This window comes from Lemur catta, chromosome X (assembly GCF_020740605.2).
Source record: "Lemur catta isolate mLemCat1 chromosome X, mLemCat1.pri, whole genome shotgun sequence".
In the NCBI taxonomy this organism is placed as follows: domain Eukaryota; kingdom Metazoa; phylum Chordata; class Mammalia; order Primates; family Lemuridae; genus Lemur; species Lemur catta.
Genome location: NC_059155.1, coordinates 48,924,722 through 48,932,914, shown reverse-complemented (window position 1 = coordinate 48,932,914; position 8,193 = coordinate 48,924,722).

The window sequence follows — 8,193 nt, the reverse complement described above, 5'->3', positions numbered from 1 at the left end:
TGCACTGAATCCTCTTCATCTGCCTCATAAAGTCAAGTGCTCAGTCAGCCCTTGGATTCACAGTGTATATGACTTTGGCTAGTTTAATAGTCTAGGCTAGTTTGTATCAGACAAGACCTCCTCTTAGAAGCATGGCCTCAGGGTAAGATTGTTCCTCTATGGAGACAGGGCAGTAGAATGTGATAGAATGATGGCTAACTGACCTTTACTCTTTACCCATAATAGAGGCAGAAATGGGTGGTGTTGCTCTTTTCTATCAGGACATGGATACAATGTGGCTAGAAATCTCATTAAATCTTTCCTGTTGGAAAGTTGCTCTTTCCAACAACTAGACTATATATAAGGAACAAACTCTTTCTATTACCTATCTGCCTCCCAATCTTACCCTCATCCAGGTTAGGAACTCATTGAGAAATGCCACTAACCCAGAATTTCCCTGGAAGTTTACAACAACACAGGCAAAATCTGGTGTTGGAAGCCCAAGAAAAGTAGCCTGAGCTTGTTCATATACCTATAGTTCACACGGGTTGCTGGGCCTGTGAACACAAGGTGAGCACCCTGCCCTGGCCTGTCAGTTGGTTCTTGGGGCAAATGCAACTCCCTTCCATCACTCTAAATCTTCAGTCAAGTCTGATATGCCCATTCAGCCTTTTGTGGTGAACTGTGTTACATAAAGGGCAGAGCTTCAAAGGGCACATGTCCTATCCGCTTTTCTCCCACTCACTGAGGCCTGCATAGAGGTGACAGCAGAAAATCAGGGGGAACTATTCTTCAGGATTTATAGGTGGTGACAGAAGCCAAGGGAGATAGTAGCAGGGATAAGCATGTGGAACAGAAGAGCAGTGCACTACTCAATGGGGGACATGAGGCAAATCTCCTTTCCTTTCCCCAAAATATACCAGAGTGTATGTCCCTTGAGGAAAGAACTTCCATACTTGAGAAATAAGCAACCATTATAATCTTTTAAAAAAATTATTCGATGATCTATAAACTGCTCACAATGTAATAAATGTAAAAGGAGATACCATTTTGAGATTATGTATCTGTATCTGTATCAATTTACCAATGGATAGATAAATAGATAGGGAGATACAACTACATCAACATGTGAACAGGGGTTACCTTGAGGCAGTGGACTATTGAACAATGTCTATTTAAATCTTCATACATTTCTTATTTTTGAATAATAGCTTTATTGATATATAATTCATGTGCCATAAAATTCACAATTCAGTGGTTTTTGGTATATTCACAAAGTTCTGCAACCAGCACTCCAATCAATTTTAGAACATTTTCATCACCTCCAAAGGAAACCCCATACTCATTAACAGTCACTACCCATTCTTTCTTCCCCCAGCCACTGGCTGCCACTGATCAACTTTCTGTCTTGTCTCCATGGATTTGCCTATTCTGGACAGTTCAGATAAATCAAATCATAATATGTGGTCTTTTGTGTCTGCCTTCTTTCACTTAACATAATGTTTCAAGGTTCATCCATGTTGTAGCATATATCAATCAATACTTCATTCCTTTTTATGGCCAAATAATATTCCATTGTATGGATAGACCACATTTCGTTTATCCAATCATCTGTTGATGGAAATTTGGGATGTTTTTTCCACTTTTTAGCTATTATGAATAATGCTGTTATAAATATTAGTATACAAGTCTTTGTATGGACAAGTTTTTATTTGTTTTGGGTAGATAACTAAGAGTGGAATCTTTGGGTTTTATGGTAACTCTATGTTTAACTCTTGAAGAAACTGACAGATGGTTACATTTCTTATTTTCTAAACTTCCTGTTATGAATATCTACTGCTTTTATGATCATAAAAATAAACAATTCACAGAAGACAAAAGAAACCACAAAAGCTTCTGTAGCCCACCAAATGCTAGTAGATTCAGAGAATCACTCCAGGCTCAACCTGCCATCCTCTTCCCATCTTTCCTCTTGTCTGATCCCCTGGTTCTTTTCCCACTGGTATTGTACCTAAATGAAAGCCATTATGCCTGGAGAAAAAGAGGTGGTGGCAAAGGCCTTCAGGTGAGAGTATGCTTGCTGAGCTTAAGGAACAACAGCCAGTAGGCCAATGAGCTGGAGTAGAGCAAGCAAAAGAATGAGAGAGTGGAAGACGAGGTCAGAGAGGAAATGGCATGGGGCGGGGAAGACCTCTGACAAGGCAGCGTTTGAGCAGATAATGGGACACAAAGGCCCTATGGTGGAAGCATACTTGGCTCATTTGAGGAATAGCCAAGGAAGCTGGTACGGCTGGAAGACAGCAAGCAAGGGTGAGAGCGATTGCGAGGAGGGCAGAGAATCACAGGGAGGGGGAGATTTTGCAGTGCCCTGAAGGCCATCGAGAAGCTATTTACTTTCAGAGAAACAGGGAGCCATAGAAAGGTTTTGAGGAAAGGAGGGACATGATTTGACTTGTGTTTTAAAAAGATCCCTCTGGACGCTGTGTGAGGTGAAGCTGCAGAGGTGAACAGAGAGGCCCTCTAATCACCCTGACTTTCTGGACCAACTCCAAGTAGCCCTGGGATTCACAAAGCCTGAGATCAAAATATAGACAGATACATCAGCCAGAGGGATTTTTTTTACTAACTTAAATTAGATTACAGCATCCCCTGTTTAACACTCTCCAGTGGCTTCCCATCATGTCAGTAAACTCCAGCCTCCTTGCCTGAAAGATCAGTGTCTGGCTCTGTCCCACCTTCCCCCCTTCCTCCCTCTGCTCCAGCCACATTGGGCAGCCTTCCTAGTTGCCTCCGCCACCCCCACTCACCAGGCTCATTCCCAGCTGAAGCCCTTTGCACTTGTTCTGTCTGCTGGAACACTCTTCTCCAAGCTCTTATGATGGCTCACTCCTTCTCATCATTCAGATCCAAGTCAAAAATATCACCTCCACAGAGAAGCCTTCCCTGATCACTCACCTGAAGCCCTCCCTCTCACGGCACCCTTCTCTTACCTTTCTTCTCAGCACTTATATCTCTTTGTAATTATCTTGACTGTTTACTTACTGTGCGAGTTCATTCCTAGAACCTGAGCTCCAGAGGATAGGGGCTTTATTTTACCCAATGTTGTATCCCCAAGAAACCTAGGACAGTTCTGGCTCATAATAGGCATTTAATAAATGCTTCCTGAACAGAAGAATAAAAGAAAATCTAGCCTTTCCCCTTGATTTCTCTACTGCGGTACAGACAGTCTAGACTTTCTGAAAGAAAATGTACAAAAAGTAAAGGAGGCTAAAAGTAAAATAAAGACAAAAATGCAGTAAGTATAGCAGAGCTTCACAATAAAGCATGGGTCACTGAAAGACTTAGTGAGGCTGCATCTGCATAAAACGCAGAGCTAACATCATGCTTAATGGTAAAAGACTGAAAGCTTCCCACTAAGACCAAGAACAAGATGCAGACGTCTACTCTTGCCAGTTCTATTCAGCATTGTACTAGAAGTTCTAGCCAGGGAAATTAAAAAGAAAACAGAATAAAAGATATCTAGAATGGAAAGGAAGATGTAAAACTACTTTTATTTGCAGATGGCATGATCTTGTATACAGAAAATCCTAAAGAATCCACTAAAAATCTATCAGAACCAATAAACAAGTTCAGAAAGGTTGCAGGGAGCTTCCAGGGCAAGAAGTGCTGGTAGATGGGGTTTCTTGCTCCTCCTAGGGCTGCTGGGAGCTCACATTTCCTCAGGTACCATTTCCATAGAAAGAAACAGTCCAGACACACAAAGACTCTATCTGCCTTTCTGCAAGCTCTTCCCCCGCCTCATCCCTATAGTCCCTTTGTGAAAAGGTTGAAGGATTATAGTCTCATATCCTGTGTGCCCTGTGAGCTGTGCCAGCCACGCCAATCTTCAGCCAGAGTACAGTTATCTCAGGATAAGAAATCGGGACTCTGTAATGCATCCCTTCCTAAGCTTTTGTATTCTCTCTCCCTCTCTCCCTTCCTCTCTCCCTCCCTTCTCTCTGGTTTTGTTTTTCACTTGGTTTCCTAGCAAATTTCCTTTTGAGAAATTCCAGTATTGTCTCATCTGAACCAAGGGGAATAGGATTTGTCTACATCTCGGTTGCTTCAGGGCTAGCTTGGAGGTCAGAGGTCTCCTGAGGCTAGGTGTGGGGGTGGCTGCAGCCAGCACAGCTGGAGATGTAGGGAAGGGTTGGAGCTGTGCAGATTTATTTTTTGGACGATGGCTTAAGATACTGGAATGATAGGCTTTTGGCTAAGGATCGAGTGCAGCTCACTAGGGAAGAATGTGGTTGCCTGGAGACTTGCCGATCTGATCGAGATGACTTTAACTGGAAAAGGTGGGGAGGGGGAGCAAAACATGCCCATGTCAGACTGGAAGGCCAGATATTATAGACAGCAGCAGGCATATCAGCGACAGAAGAATAACAGTGAGAGAGACACCCAGTGATTTGCAGGAGAAAATGACTGAGAAGGAAATTGGGTATGGCGCTTCCAGCCTCGACTGTCAATATGCCAGTGTGAAGAGTAACAGCAGAAAACAAAGCAAATTGAGATACTTTTTTTAACACAAAGAAGTTTAAAAAAAAATCAGTGATAAAACTAAGTCTTGGATGAAAGGAACTCACAACTAAAATACAGTCATGGGCACTTCCAAAAATCCAAATCTGATAGAAGGATTTGGTTTACCCACCAGTAGGAAGGTGTCTGTTTGCCACCTGCACCAGCTTTGTGGCATCCTGAGGGGCAGGTTAAGAACAGAGATTGGGGGAGGGAGTACTAGGGGAAGTGAACACAAACTCCAAGAATTGTTGAAAATCACCATTTGTTCATTCCTTTAGTGCCCTGCACTCCTGATAGGGCAGTGTACAAGTCGGTCAAGGTTCCTGCTCTCAGGAAGCTGATATTGAGGGTAGATAGACAACAGACACAGGAACAAGTAAATTAACAAGATAACTTCAGATAGCGAAAAGGCTCACAGGAAAAAATAAAACTGACCGACGATGAAAGGGAGGGAGGGACTATTATAGTTTGGGTGGTCTTGGATGGCCTATCTGCAGAGGTGGCTTTTGAGCTAAGAACAAAGTGAGGAAGTGAGCCAGGCGAACATCTGAGGGAAGAGCATGCAAGCAGAGGAAACCACAAAGGCCAAAGACTTGACCTGTTGGAGAAAATGAAAGAAGGCTATTATCTCAGTTTGATTCTCCCAGATGCAGACTGAGACAAGGATTTGAGTGCAGCTGGTTTACTGGGAGGTGTGGGGAATACCAGTAGGGCAGGGGGACAGTCACAAAGGGAAGCCAAGGCAGCCAGTGAAGGGTATGTTAATAAGCCAGCTACACAGAGGGTGACAGTCTTAAGACTTCAGGGAGACTCTGGGAAATAAGCAAAACAAAATGTCTCAGGATTACCCCATGCTCCTGGAGTCATTGGTTGATGGCTGTTCTCCATGAGCAGAGTGACCTTCCAGGCTTCCTGAAGAAGCAGCCAGGTACAAAGATGCAGTGGCAGTGCACTGAAATGACAAATCTAAGGGACAATAAAAGTAGCAGGCAGTGTCTGCTAGAACTAGTAAGCCTGGAGCAGAGTCAGGAAAGGGATGGGCTGGAGGGTCAAGCAGGGGCCAGATCACCTAGGGCCAAGATCAGTTGCAAACTAGTAGCCAGCAGAGGTGTTTGATTTAGCCTGTAGTGTTTTCTCTTGCTTCTGTTTGTGTTATTTTGTTTTGGTTTTTAATTACCAATAATTAAAAGTCAGACGATTTCACTTATTTCTAGTTCACTAGATTTCTAGTTCTCTTGGGAAAAAAATCAAAAGATCAGATAATAGTGGATCCTCATTGGCAAGGTGACAATGTGTTGGAACTGAGTAGCAGATGCCCCATTTGGAAGGGTGATGAGCTCTCCAGTTAACCAGTCTTTGAGTTTTGGATCAGTGGTCTAGGGCGTTGCAGGCAGTGGTAAGGAATGTTAAAGCAAATTAAAATGGAGACAAAGCCTGAAGAATCCCTGAGCAGCCAGGCCCAGTTATTTAGGCCTCATAAGTGACCTAAACCTTGCTTGATTTGCAAATATAAGTGCAACTTAAGCTATTTCTTGTAACGGCCTATTTTAAAGAAAAACAGAACTTAAGCACAATCAATCAGAAACAGCCAACAAACTTATATAACTAGAGACTTTTCAACAGGATAAACCAAATAAGGCAACTGTGTATAACTGTAACCTATCAAACGTTTGCTTTGCTTCTGTGTCTGCTCTATAAAAGCCTTCCCCTTGCAAACTCTCGGTGGAGCTCCTGAACCACTTCTGGTTTGGAGCAGTCTTTTTCATAAATTGTTGTTTGCTCCAATAAACTCCTTAAAATTTCATTGTACCTCAGTTTACTTTTAAACAAGAGTTAGGGTTTCATTCTAAGCACATGGGCAGGTTGCAAGCAGGGGATTGATGTAATCTGTTCACTCTGTGCAGAAAGAGTCAAGAGTGGAAGCAGGTAGACAAGTAAGGAGGCTGCTGCAGTACCCTGGGGTAGAGATGATGGGGTCTTGAAAATGGGTTATGGTGGTGACGCAAAGCAGTGAAAGGATTAAGTATGTCATTTGGAGTGGGTGGGACAGAGAGTGCTGATACAGGGGGCTGAGGGAAAACAAGGCATTTTGGATTACAGCCAGATTTCTGGCTTTAGTAGATGTGCATATAGTTCTATAATTCGCTGAGATGGGCAAGACTGGAGAAGGAACTGGTCTGAGGGGAAAACCAACCAAAAGTTCTATTTTGAACATAGTACATTTGAGATGCCTATTAGACATCCAAGTGGAGATGTGAAACAGGATGTACGAGCTATCTCTTCAGCGTGAGTCTAGAGCTCAGGGGTGGCGGGGAGCGGGGAGATAGGAATTTGGGAGTTATCAGAGTACAGAAATGGAACTACACCTTGCATTTCTGGCAATATTGTATGTGAGATATCCAGACAATAACTTCCTCCTAAAAACACCTAGAAATACTGGATAAAAGATAACAAATATCCTTTTAAATACATTGCTTAGCTCAAAAGGAAGCAAGCAAAATCCCCAAGAGCCAAAACAAAGAGCCCAGCTTAAAAGAAGAGCCCTAGGCTGACGCGCTTTATGAGTGCCCAGGAGGCAACTGTGGATTTCTAACCAAATAGAGTTTGAAGGGTTTGGGGTTTGTTTATTTTGGACCTTTTTCCTTTTGTTTGGGGTGGGGGTGGCACGCCATCAAACATCACATTTATCATTACCAAAAAACAAAGCCTTATGCAGTGTTGTCTTTTGCATTTACTTTTTTTTTTATTTCAGCTTATTATGGGGGTACAAAAGTTCAGGTTATATATATATTGCCCATGTCCCGCTCATCCCCCCGAGTCAGAGCTTTTAATATCATCTATATTTTAAGTGATTACACAATTAACCACTTTTATTTTTAACAGCTTTATTGCTATACAATTTATTGCTACACAATTGCTATACAAAAAACTGAACATATTTAATGTATATGATTTGATGAGTTTGGACATATGCATACACCTGTGAAACCATCACCATATCCATCACCTCCAAAAGTTTCCTTGTTCTCCCTAGTTTTTTGGTAATAAGGACACAATACAAAATCTACCCTCTTAAATTTTTAAGTGTACAATACAGAATTATTGACTAGAAGCACTATGCTGCACAGGAGGACTCTAGATCTAATTCATCTTGTATAACTTCAACTTTACATCAATTAAACAGCTCCCCGTTTCCCCCTCTTTCCAGCCCCTGGTAACCATATTCTCTGCGTCTATGAATTTGACTATTTTATGTTCCTCCTCTAAGTGGAATCATGTGATATTTGTCCTTCTGTGACTTGCTTATGTCACTTAGAATAATGTCCTCCTGGTTCATCCATGTTGTCACAAATGGCAGGGTTTCCTTCTTTTGAAAGGCTGAATAATATTGCATTGTATGTATATACACATTTTCTTTATCCATTCATCTGTTGATGGACATTTGGTTTGTTCCCATAACTTGGCTACTGTGAATAGTGCTGTCATGAAAATGGGAGTGCAGATATCTCTTTGAGATCTTGATTTCAAATATTTTGGATGCATACCCAGAAGTGGGACTGCTGGATCATATGGTAGTTCTATATTTTTTAATTTTTTGAGAAACCTCTATACTTTTTCAGTAGTGTCCGTACCATTTTACATTCTCACCAACTG